This window comes from Eleutherodactylus coqui, chromosome 6 (genome assembly GCF_035609145.1).
Source record: "Eleutherodactylus coqui strain aEleCoq1 chromosome 6, aEleCoq1.hap1, whole genome shotgun sequence".
Taxonomy (NCBI): Eukaryota; Metazoa; Chordata; class Amphibia; order Anura; family Eleutherodactylidae; genus Eleutherodactylus; species Eleutherodactylus coqui.
The window spans coordinates 143422014-143435042 of record NC_089842.1 but is presented as its reverse complement, the minus strand read 5'-3'; positions in this window follow the sequence as shown (position 1 = coordinate 143435042).

Sequence of the window (13029 nt, the reverse complement as noted above, 5' to 3'; positions counted from 1 at the left end):
CAAATTTCAGGGGGTGTCTTATTTTCAGGGGGTGTCTTATTTTCGGGGAAACACGGTACGTTAACAGTGAGGATTTGGGAGCTGAATATTACGCAACACTGTTGCAGAATATTCTGTCCTGTGTAAACGGTCCCTTAAAGTATTTGAATATCAGTGACAGCTTTCCTCCCTTAGTTGATCAGATGTGTCCATTGGACCACTTAACAGTAGGTCAGCCTTGACTAAGAAACTTCCGCTGTAATGGGAAGGACTGGAAAAAACTGTGATCCTGGAGGCATCACTTTTTCACACTTTTGTTAGACTTAGCATTGTAATTCCTGGAACTGACAATTTTATAAAGACATCCCGGTGAATAACAAAATTCCTTAAGGCTGTGTTGCCTGGAGAAGCAAACTTTAGAAAGGTGTCCATATACCGTATTTTTCGCTTTATAAGACACACTTTTTTTTGCCCCCCAAAATGGGGAGAAAAAGTCAGTACGTCATATAAAGTGCATGTGCCGAAATTCGGACCAGCCAGCAGCTGCATGAGAAGGATCATATATCCTTCTTGAGGCCCATTTACACTGGACTTGTAGTGGCCCAAAATATCTGTATCTGGCCCCTACATAATTGTCTATAACAAAATAAAATACAGAGATCTCCTGAAATCCTGAGAAGGAGAGTACGAGAAGGAGTGAGTGCTGGCCGCATGGGGGTACCTTCAACCCTCATGTGGTGAAGAATGGACCCCTACTCTAAAAAAGGAGTGAGTGAGAAGAAGAGAATGGAATCCGCCGTGCAGTGTCCAGAAGCCTTCAGAAACTGAGCATCAGTGGGGTGTTCGTGTCCTCCTCTGGAGTGTGTGTGTCCAGAAGTAGAGTCATACAGATAACTTGACTGTAAGCCCGGTGTCATCCTGTGTTTTCCTCCCTGACCTCCTTCATTTGTTTACCAGCACTGGTGTGTGAGATTACCCACAGAGAATTGTAAACTTGTGTGAAAGAAAGTGATTGCAAGTAAAGTTGCGGTTGCTGACCTTTCCCAGCAACCGAGTGTTATCAAGTTAATTGTATGTGGACTCTCTTATTTTGTGGACTCTCAGTTCCCAGCGGAGCAAGGAACGGTGGCGTCACCTGTGACAGAATTTTTCAAGTCCACTACACCATTTATTCAGGTAACCGCTGCACCGGCATTGTCTGGAGAGCTCTGTCAGGGCCGTGGTCAAGGATCCCTCAGGGGAGGAGTTGGTAGTGCCACTGTGACAATCCTAAACATCTACCCCACCATCTCCTCAGTGGTGCGCCTTGTGCCTCGGTCGCTGCAGACTCGTCCCCACATATATTGTTTTTTAAGCTTTTCATTTCACTTTTTTTTTGAATGGAGTAGAATTCAATAGAGGATAGTTTAATGGTAGAGTCAGCCAAACCTAAACCTCCCTCACTGCCTGATGTGGGGAGTTCAAAATATTTTTTTCCTATTTTCCTCCTCTAAAACCTAGGTGCGTCTTATAAAGCGAAAAATACGGCGCATTATAAGAACATCGGCAGGATGGACTGAACATTTAATATGTATGAGGGTGTCCTGAACCCCCCCCCCCCCCCCCCCGCAGTTGATGTCAGGAGACAGAAGTATCATGCATGTTGGATTTCAATTTACCTGATACTTAGTTTCACCCATACTACTGTACAGATCCACACAGCAGAAATATAACTATAATCCACGTGCCTGTCACTACCTTGTGCTGCTCTCAGAGAGGGGTGCAAAAAGAGTTCAAGAATATTATAGGGTTCTACTTAGAGGACCTCATATGTTAATTACCTATCTTCCTGGAGACCCAGACATCACAGTAAGTGGGACTTTTTTCTACAGCCGAGTCTTTGCCTCGGGGGATGATTAGCTTTAGATCTATCTTCCCCTTGCAGAGTTAACATAATTCCATGGTGTGGAGAAGTCTTTCCCAACTTTTTGCTATTATTTGTCTAAACCTTGAGAGGACTCTGTAAGCTGAGTTATTACTGTACACTGTTTTTAAGTTGTGTGAGAACCATGTGGCTTATTTACTATTCAAAATACACCAGAAAACTATCTTACATGCTTGCGCAAAATTTATCATGTGTTTTTAGACACTTTAACAGTTTTTCCAAAAAAGGAGTGTGGCCTTAATTTTGCCAAAAATTGCATCTAATTGCCCCAAACTGCATAAAAATTGTGCTGCAATTTTTGGCGAAATTAAGTCAACTAATCAGTGGTCTAAATGTAGACTAGACACTTAAAATTTGAAAGATTTATCAATCCGTGACAAATGGCACATTTTAAGACTGTCAAGTCTAAGTTTGCACTGTCTACCTTTCAGACAGCATTAGTAAATAAGCCCCTATATCTATTGGACTTACCACAGCTCACTGTTTTAATGTATGTAAACAGAACCCTACCCTGTAAATGTTGAAGACTTTGATAAAAACATGTTAAAAAAGAAGAAAAATGTTTTTTGTTGTCATATTCAGAGCGCCATAGCTATTTTATTTTTCCATTGATTGGGGGGGGGGGGGGGGGGTGAGGCAAGCTGTAGCTTTTAGTTAGTAAATTAGAGACATACAAAACTGAAAGAATACTAAGAGTGAAACTCAGTTACTTCACACTGAGTGAGACTCCCATGTCTCAAACTGGAAGGAAACAGATTACATCATGAGTGTCTCATTTGCCTTATGAGTAAATAAATCATTTTCAGATCAGGAGACTGTAATGAACATAGAAAAAGTAACTTTAGGAGCATATATTTACAGGTAACAACTAACATAGGGCAGTCGTCTAGGTGGTCATGTGTATAACATGAGATATGTTTGTAAAAAACTTTCAGATTATGTTGTTTTAGGGTATTTGATCCAAGGTTTCCAGATTCGTTTCCAGTTTTTAAAGTTTTTTTTAAAAACTTTGCTCTTGTCCCTATTTCCCAACTTGCGAACTCCTCGAAACTTATATATCTGTGATACTTTGTCTCTCGACTGAGGAAGAAATGGAGGTTCTATAGTTTTCTTGCTGAGATTAGAATTGTTGGGAGATTTGTATTTGAAGGTGTGAAGCTAGAGAAGGCTTTTCACAGAAGAACTACCTAAGGAATAAACCAAGTGTAGTTGAGCATATTTTATTAATCTGTTCAGTCATTTGTGCCCATTAAGGTTTACTGACAATGTTCGCCTTCCATACCGCTGCAGTCTTTGTGTACATTCGGTGGGCCTTCCAATTAACTGCGCCCACATAACGTGTGCACAGTCCCCTCCTCTAGGTTTAGCCCGCGGGTCAACATGGTATACCGGGGTGTGGCCGCTGCATACACAACAGCTACTTGTAGTCACTAGAGGAGATATTATGATGGTTTGTAGCCCAGTCAGCAACCATCACTTAGTTAAGAGTCGACTGATGGCTCTGTAAGGCCTCATGACCACGGGCTGGTTGAATTCTGTGCAGGGAATCCCACACGGAATCCAGCCCTGCCCACAGCCGATGAGCCCTATTTGCCTGTATTTCTCTAGCAGCGGGATCCCCAGCATCCGCACGGATCCCTCCACTTACCAGTTCACTGTACTGCGCATGGTCCTCACAGTTCGCCATCAGACATGCACAGTACAGTACAGTACAATTGAAGCTGTCCATGCCAGATCCTCTGAAAAATGGAGTGTGCTACGATTTCTTTTCTGGACCAAAAGATCCGCAAAACAAATCCATATGCCTAAATTGATTTGTGGACGCCCATGCATCTCTATAGGTGGCTTGATCTGTGGATCTCCCGTGCGGGTTCCGCAAATCAAATCCACCATGTCCATAGACATGAGCCTTAAAGGTTCTCCTACTAAACACATTACCACACCCCATGGATGTATTATTTATGTGTTCAATATTGGCATTATTTATTTGTACAGAATGACAGTGTTATTTATGTGGGGCATTAATAATGAGTACAGTATAACAGCATTATCTATGCACATTATGTAATGAATGGAGTGGCTGTCCAGGACACATGGGTGCTTATACCAGAATGGGTGCCAACAAGTCACTTTGTCTTGGCCAAGATATTAGGCTAATGTTTGTGAGGCAAATTTAACCTTTGTCCCAGGTAAAGGAAGGTCTAGGTATGGCTCTTTGTGCACGTAAACATGAAAGCATGACACAAGTGCTGTAACAATGTTGTAATATAAGTATCTTGTTTAATATATTTAGAAGAAGTGGCCTCTCATTTGGGGAACAAGTTTCATAAAAATCAAATGTTTTGCAACAATGACAGAAGTTACTATAAATGGAAGACTACGCAGATGGTAAAGTTAAAAAAAACTACTTATAGAAACATACAACAAGAAAGTTAAATAAAAACATAAGTACATTTTTCAAGTAACCACGGGGTACTGGAGTATTGATCTGTACTAGTAACCTCACTCAATTAAAGGGAAATGTCTAGTTGTAAACTAGTGATGGTCTATGTATAGATCATCAATAGTAGATGGGCAGGACTCTGTCACATGGACCCCTGCCAATCAATTGCTTGCTAAACCGTTGTACTTTTGCACTGAGCTGATTTCTGCAGGAAGTAGACAGCTCTGTTCTTACTGTAGTGGCCAGTTTTGGTATTGCAGGCAAAGTTCCGAATCACTTCAATTTGAACTTGGCCTTCAAATCCAAGCCTGGCAACTGCAGTAAGATCAGAGCTTTCTGTTTCCTGTGGAAATCAGCTCAGTACATGAGCACACTGACTCAGAGAAGAGCTGATAAGTGGGGATCCCCGCAGACAGACCCCCGGAAATCTACTATTAATAACCTATCCTAAGGATAGGCCACAACTAGATTACATTTGGACAACCCTCTTAAGCATTTCACCAGATAGGCATTGGACCTTCCTTCTTTGAAATGATTAAGTCCCTTTATTCTACACTAACATGTCTGGCATATTAGAAAGTGTCACAAGCCCAGGTTGCTTATAGTCTTGATATTGAAGCAGTTTCCTTCCATAAGAGCTGTCTCCGGTGTATCAGACTGTGGAACTAGAATCAGAACGGGTAAGGCTCATCACCTCTCAGCTGCAAACTGATCATAGTCCTGTGTCATTAGATAGTCCAGAACTAGCTTTAGTGAATGAATTCTTTGCCATAATGGGACTTCTCTAAACTGATACTGACTAAGTAGCCACAGCAGATATATTGAGAAAGGCAGCAGATTTCCATTATTCCTTCTGTACCTGTTCCACAAACTTCATAGAAATTACATTGATTAAATCAATCTTGATGGACAAGCATGAAGCAGGATCTTGGGTCTCTACTGTAGTGATTTCAGTCTCCACATCAATTCATGTTCTAAGGAACAGAAGACAGAAAATATAAATACCCTAGGGGTATGTGAAAGTCCGCCTAGGCCCGTGGGGGAGAACTTATGGCACGCATGCCAGAGGCAGCACTCAGAGCCATCCTTGCTGGTACGTGCGCTGGCAGATGCTCACCGCGGTAGTGAATACTGACCAGGGTGACACAGCAGCCCGGCTGCTATTCACTCAGCGACACTGATCCCAGGCGCACACTGTGACATCAGTGTGCACCCGGGATCCTCCTCCCTTGATGTCTTCTCCTTGATTCCGCGAGAGCAGAGGGGAAGAGACGTTCAGACGCACACACTGATGTCCGCAGCAGAGCAGAGGAGCGGCGGACAAGAAGGTGGTAAGTATATGGGTCTCAGGGGGGCACTATTACTATTAGTAATAGTGTCCCCTATATCAGCCCCAGTAGTAATAGCATTACTACAGGGGCCGCTGTGGGGGTCACTATTACTACTGGGGCTACTGTGGGGGTCACTATTACTACTGGAGTATGTTTACACATGGCAGAAATGCTGCAGAATGTCCTCAGCGGGAATTTCTGTGGCAAATTCCGCAGCATTTCCGCATCTAAAAAGCAGTCAAAATCTGCACCCTGTCTATTTTGAAACAGCCCTGTCCTTTTTATAACGACGGAGGTAAAATCATACGTTGTGATTAGCCCCGCCCCCTAACATGTTGGCACTTTGCGATTGATAAGTGGGTTTGGTCACTCAGTCTCTATAAGGTTCGCCATCACTGTCCTAGGCAAATAAGTATTTCTTTCTGGTAATTCCATCATTGTTCCATCTTCTGGTTAGTTCTGTTTTTTGTGGTCAAATATCAAGGGCCAGTCCTGGTGATGACTCACCATACTTCGAGAAGTAGTTGAGTTTATCATTATTCACTATGGTAGTTATTTCCTTTTTATTCTCAGCTTCATGTCTACAGTTGCTGTTCCAGCATTACATTGGTAATGCAAACACAATACCTGTAATAGATGATGTTCTAGGAATATTATCAAGAAAAATCCTTATTGTGTTCAGAATTGTATGGCTGCATTCACACTTGCCATTTTTTGTTGCATTTTTAAGCTGTAATTAAAGGGCCAATCCGGTGATTATTTTAATTCATTCATTATGTAGCTCTTCCCCAGTATGTATAAGTAAGCTGGTGCTACCTTGGTTAGTTATTCCTTTCTGTCTGAGACTCCTGGCCTCTTTTTTTCTTCAGGTGACGGTCATGTGATCTCAGTTCTAACCAGCTCAGATCTACATGGGGCTATGTATTCAGTCTCGTCATTTTCTCAGTCTGTGTGATGCTATTATATGAATTCCATCACAGAAACTGCCTAGAGGGGCACACAGACACTCCTGTCGCGATATAGGAAGGGATAGCAGGACATCACTCCAGTTCCAGGTTCCTTTATGCACCCATGCAGGGTGTTATATCAGTAGTATTGGAAACATAATAATTATAACAAATTACCAGTTCATGCAAACTCAAGGAAACAAGTTACAGGGCAAGTTGTAACACTTCTGTCATAGTTACAGATGATGATCACACAGCCTCTGCCATACAGTTATATTAGAGGAGATCACAGCTCATCCTTCCAACAGTTTACATGTGGTCCGTAGCTTATTTATGTGTAATATAATAATAATCATTATTTGTATTTATTCCGCAGTGCTTTTGGAGCACAGGGGAGCTCAAACAGTACAAAATTTCATATGCCATTTAATTATTTGGAAAACAGGAGGGGTTGGGGTAATACAGAAGGTACAAGGCAGGAGGTGGAGCAAAGAGGAACACAATAATGTGACAATAACGTGGTATTTAGTTTTCTTTTTTTTTAGGAATCAAACAGAGTGTGGGTAGCACAGGAGGTACAGAGGCAGGGAATGTACATGATGGGCAGAAGTGGGAGGGGCATATTGTGGGGGACTAGATCAGGAGATTTGGTATGCTTCTTTGAAGAGGTGCGTCTTTAAGGCGCGTCTGAAGTTCCGTGCTGTGGGGATTGTCCGGATGTTTTGGGGTAGAGCGTTGCAGAGGATGGTCGCTGCTCTGGTGAAGTCCTGTAGGCGAGCATGTGAGGTTCGTATTACAGGGGTGTTTAGTCTGAGTGTGTTAGCAGATCGGAGTGTGCAGGCTGGGTGATGTACAGACAGGAGGGAAGCGATGTACACTGGCACGGCCTCCGTCACTGTCTGGTCTGTGTGAGTTCAAAATATTTTTTTTCCTATTTTCCTCCTTTAAAACATAAGTGCTTCTTATCATCAGGTGCTTCTTATAGAGCAAAAAAAACTGCACTACAGAAGGGTCAGGGATGTAGGGATTATTCTGATTGCCAGACTTGGAGTCAGGAAGGACTTTTTTCCTTTAAATGAGGAAAATCGGCTTCTACCTCATTGGATTTTTTTTTGCATTCGACTAGATTAACATTGGAACATAACTAAATATTAAAATCCTTCCTTTTCAGAAAAAAAGTCAGTGTCATAATTTTCAAGCCACACTAGATGCTTGATACACACCGCATTATCTTTGTTATACTGCAACCCACTCAAAAATCATAAGTGAAGACCCTACGTGTTTACACCAAACCTCACTGAGGTCCTATATAAAATGTATTCAAGTATATAGGGACCAATACCACTAATAGTCACCTAAGTTTACACACCCTACAGCTCTATATGATGTGTGAATAGCTAATATACCCCCCTTTATCCAAACACAAGCCATCTATATATATCATCCGCACACACCATCTGTCTATATATAAACTCAGACAGTAGACTGCTAACAATCCTAATATGCACGCATCATACACTCATTTGGAAGGAGACAACCGCCCTCTATATGTATACAAGCTATGGTGCATAGTCTTCAGTTAGAGCTAAGTCTCATACTAGTTATAAACATATTCAGCCAGTAGACTGCTAGCTATGCCAAAGAGCTTTGGCCATACAAATGCAGCATGAATACGACATAGAAATCAGTTACTTCCTTCGAAAATAAGTGTATGATGATCTTTTAAATAAAGATCTGGTCCCATGATGTTTCTGATATTCTATTTTTAAAATATGGGGGTACCTGGGTGAGTGCGGGGTTCTCCCAGGGATCTGGACACCAAGTGGGTTTCATATGGTAAGTGAACCTGGGACCATCATCCTCCTAGTCTCCTCAACCTCCCTGCCGAGTAAATACACTTCTGGGTACCATGTTAAGGATGATAAACCACAGTCATTCCAACCAACCCTTCTACAAACTTTTCACAACTTAAACTTGACACAGTTATTGCAATTCCTGTCCCAACAAAGTCTTAGTCACTTATAACCCATTGGTAACACTTGCATCTTTTATGCCTCGCAGAAGGAGAGTATACTACAGGCTTTGATTTTTGATTCAGTCTTTGCTGGTTTTGTAGATGCTTCCCCTTGTTCCTCTAACTCTTTCACACATGCTTTTGTGTATGCTGCTATAGCTTTAGAGCAGCTAGCAGGCAATCAGTCCTCAGTACAAACTTTTACTGATACAGCCAGATATGTTTATGGGTTCTCAGGAAATCAGCTTCCTTACTCTCGTACACTACACTCCCTCTTTCATGCTAAGGCTAAGTTCACACATACTCTATCAGTTATACCTGGCCAGATGCTTTAAGCCTGAACCAAACACAATTGCAAACATTTTTTGTACTTTATACTTTCCTGAAATCTGGCTGTGGACATTAAAAAATCACTTTTGTTTCTTTTTCGATTCAGTTCCTGAGGAGGTCCAGCGCAACAACTGGTGGACTTGATGCAGGAAACGATCCCATAGAAAACAATAATAAGTTATGACTAGAGATGAACGAACACCAAAATGCTCGGGTGCTCGTTACTCGGCACGAAATTTTCGCAATGCTCGAGGGTTCGTTTCGAGTAACGAACCCCTTTGAAGTCAATGGGCGACCGGAGCATTTTTGTATTTCGCCGATGCTCGCTAAGGTTTTCATGTGTGAAAATCTGGGCAATTCAAGAAAGTGATGGGAACGACACAGCAACGGATAGGGCAGGCGAGGGGCTACATGTTGGGCTGCATCTCAAGTTCACAGGTCCCACTATTAAGCCACAATAGCGGCAAGAGTGCCCCCCCCCCCACACTGTCAGCGTAAAGATCGTTCTCCTCTGGCACAGCTGTAACAGCTGTAGCAGAGAAGAACGATGTTAGCCCATTGAATTCAATGGAACCAGCAATACAGCAGGTTCCACTGAATGCAATGGGCTGCCGGCGATCGCAGGATGAATGGTCGGGAAGGGGTTAAATATATAACCCCTTCCCTGCAATTCATCCAGAAATGTGATACACTAAAAATATATAGCGGCGTATAAGGCGACGGGGCGTATAAGACGACCCCCCAACTGTCACCTTATACGCCGGCAATACAGTGGAGCAAAGAATAAAAAGCATTACTTACTTCTTCAGACGATCTGCGCCGCTAATGCAGACTGTCACTCCTTCCTGGTCCACGGACTAAAGCTTTCTCTATGAAAGGCTTGAAATCCCCGCCTCCAGAAACACAGCCAATCACAGCCATTCAATGACATCATTGTCATTGGCTGTGATTGGCTGAAGGCACGTGTGTTTCTGGAGGCGTGGATTTAAAGCCTTTCGTAGAGAAAGCAATGCTCTGCCGGGAACCAGGAGGGAGCGACAGCCTGCAGGAGCACCGCAGAACACCAGGAAGGAGTGACAGTCTACAGGAGCGGCGCAGATCGTCTGAAGAAGTGAGTAATGCTTTTTATTCTTTGCTCCACTGTATTGCCGGCGTATAAGGTGACAGTTGGGGGGTCGTCTTATACGCCCCGTCGCCTTATACGCCGGTATATATTTTTAGTGTATCACATTTCTGGATGAATTGCAGGGAAGGGGTTATATATTTAACCCCTTCCCGACCATTCATCCTGCGATCGCCGGCAGCCCATTGCATTCAGTGGAACCTGCTGTATTGCTGGTTCCATTGAATTCAATGGGCAAACATCGTTCTTCTCTGCTACAGCTGTTACAGCTGTGGCAGAAAAGAAGGATTTGTCTTCTATACGTTCTCAATGGGGTCGGCGCTACTGCCGCCGGCCCCACTGAGCGCATATAGAGACGATTTATGGCCTTTAGAAGGACCGTTGGGGTTCTTGAAGCCTACAATACACCTAACACTCTCCCTATAGCAGCTCCAACACGATACCACTTTCCCTGAACTAATGTCAGAATACATCCGTAGCGAGCCGCGGGAAGGGCAGATTTCAATACTCGGGTGACACCTTATCTCCCCAGCCACTCACAGCAGGGGGGTGGTATAGGGCTTAAACGTTGCAGGGGGAAGTTGTAATGCCTTCCCTGTCTTTCAATTGGCCAGAAAAGCGCGCTAACGTCTCAGAGAGGAAAGTGAAAGTAACCCGAACACCGCGTGGTGCTCGTTAAGAGTAACGAGCATCCCGAACACCCTAATATTCGCACGAATATCAAGCTCGGACGAGTACGTTCGCTCATCTCTAGTTATGACATCAGTTTCCTTCCAGAATTTCACTACCTGGATGGAGGGAAAAACAATGGATAGCTGGACATAAGAGAGTTAGTCCATACAAGCTCTCCAGATTCTTTCAAAGATATCTCTGAGATGCCTTACTGTGCTGTCTCACAAACTTTCTGGATCTACATGTCACAACAACAGCATAGATTGGACTCTACCATGGCTGCTTTTCCAAAGGTTTCCTCAGGCTTTCTGTCATAGTCTTCCATCAGACCAGCATGCTCAATGCAGGATCACTAAATCATTCCAGACAGATGTCTGTCCAGCTGCTGTTTGAAGACTTCCATTGAAGGAGATCTTGCCCCCTCCCGTGGAAACCTGTTCCACTCATTGATCTTCCTCACTGTCAGAAAGTTTTTTCTAATATCTAATTTGTGTCTCCTCTCGTTCAGTTTCATCTCATTGCTTATAGTCTTTCCTTGGCAAATGAGAATAGGGCTGATCCCTCTGCACCGTGACAGCCCTTCAGATATTTGTAGACCGCTATTAAGTCTCCTCTTAGCCTTCTTTTTTGCAAGCTAAACATTCCCAGATCCTTTAACCGTTCCTCATAGGACATGATTTGCAGACCGCTCACCATCTTGGTAACTCTTCTCTGAACTAGCTCCAGTTTGTCTCTGTCTTTTTAAAATTGGGGTGCCCAAAAGTGGACACAGTACAGTGTTCCAGATGAGTAAATGGCTCTTTCTACCTTAATATATGTATAAGTAGCGCATACCTCTGTAACCCACTTTTTTACTCCATGGTTTACCCTGGGGTGTTGGATTCTCATAACTGGTCACAGTATTCCAGATGAGATCTGCCTTACATGCACAATATTTTCCCTATCATGATTATAAGACCTGGTTGGTAATGCTGTATGTTTTGCTTTAAGAGCGAGGAGGCCGATTTGGCATGCCATTTTACTAAGCCGAGTAGAGCACTGCACAAGATGGACATGCCTCCTGTCTACCCCATTGAGGACACAATCCCCGCACTGGTGACACCAGTACTTCTACGAGGAACTGGTGATTAAAGAAAAACATTGTCGAACCAGCAGAAACCAAATTAGCTGAACCAGGATTGGAAAAACAAGTCTCGAGCTGATCTTTTATCATGGCTTCCTCCCTTCCGTGCGGCCTGGTGAGTCCTGCCCCCTCACCTGACAAAATAAGCTGAAGTCCAGCACTAAGTACTGTATAGTCCACCAAAAAAGTGTTTACTCACAGACTGAGTCATTGTAACATTTATACTGGTTTTGTCCAAAGTCTGTGACAGAACTGAATGTCAGAAACGCTATCTTTTCTCCTTTGGGAGAGCACCTAGATGGTGAGTGAGGTGCACAGGCTATGCCTTCAAAGACTGTTTCGTACACATTGTTTATTTGTACTGTTGCAACTGGTTGTGCCCATTAAGAAGTGTTCTTTTATAAAATTACTGACTGCAACTTGTTGGAAATAGAGGTTTTGAAATGTAAAATGTATCCACCTGGTTTTCTTACTCCTTTGGAGTAAGAATTAGCAAGTGCAGCTTCCCCAGAGAGGGCAAGGCCATGGGTGCATGGCCAAGGCCCAGCCTGGGCCACCACCAGCTTATCCAGCCAACCCACCTCCCATTCTGAACCCATGCCTTAGGCCCCATTTCAGCTGTCTGATGTCTAGACCTTTGCATTCTATCACAGCAGGTTTCTCTGCTTGCCATTCCCCTCACTGGGTACACATATATTCTTACTTGGCACCAACAACTTTATAAATGTGCATAAACACCACCCACAAACATTACAACACAATACCCTTGGCAAAGTAGCATTCAGTGTTATACCAACATAAGGTATCAAGACAAATGCTGACATTTCCTCTGCCTGAAAGATGGTTTTGAGGAATCTCATTCTTGATTTCATCAACTTAAATAGTAGATGGCAATATGGTTGACAAAATGTCTCACTCAACACATAAGGCTGATGCCGTACTTTATGGGATGCAACACAAACTTACAATACTATATATTATAACATGGCACACAAAAACATCAATAAGCATGTTTTAGAGATACATTTGCATAACATTACTTATAAGGAGGGAAGTGAGGGTTACTTAATGTTGACCTCCCTTAGACATCGATCATTTTCTATATATAAGTTTGTGACCACTGTACTGCTTGGATTTTCAACT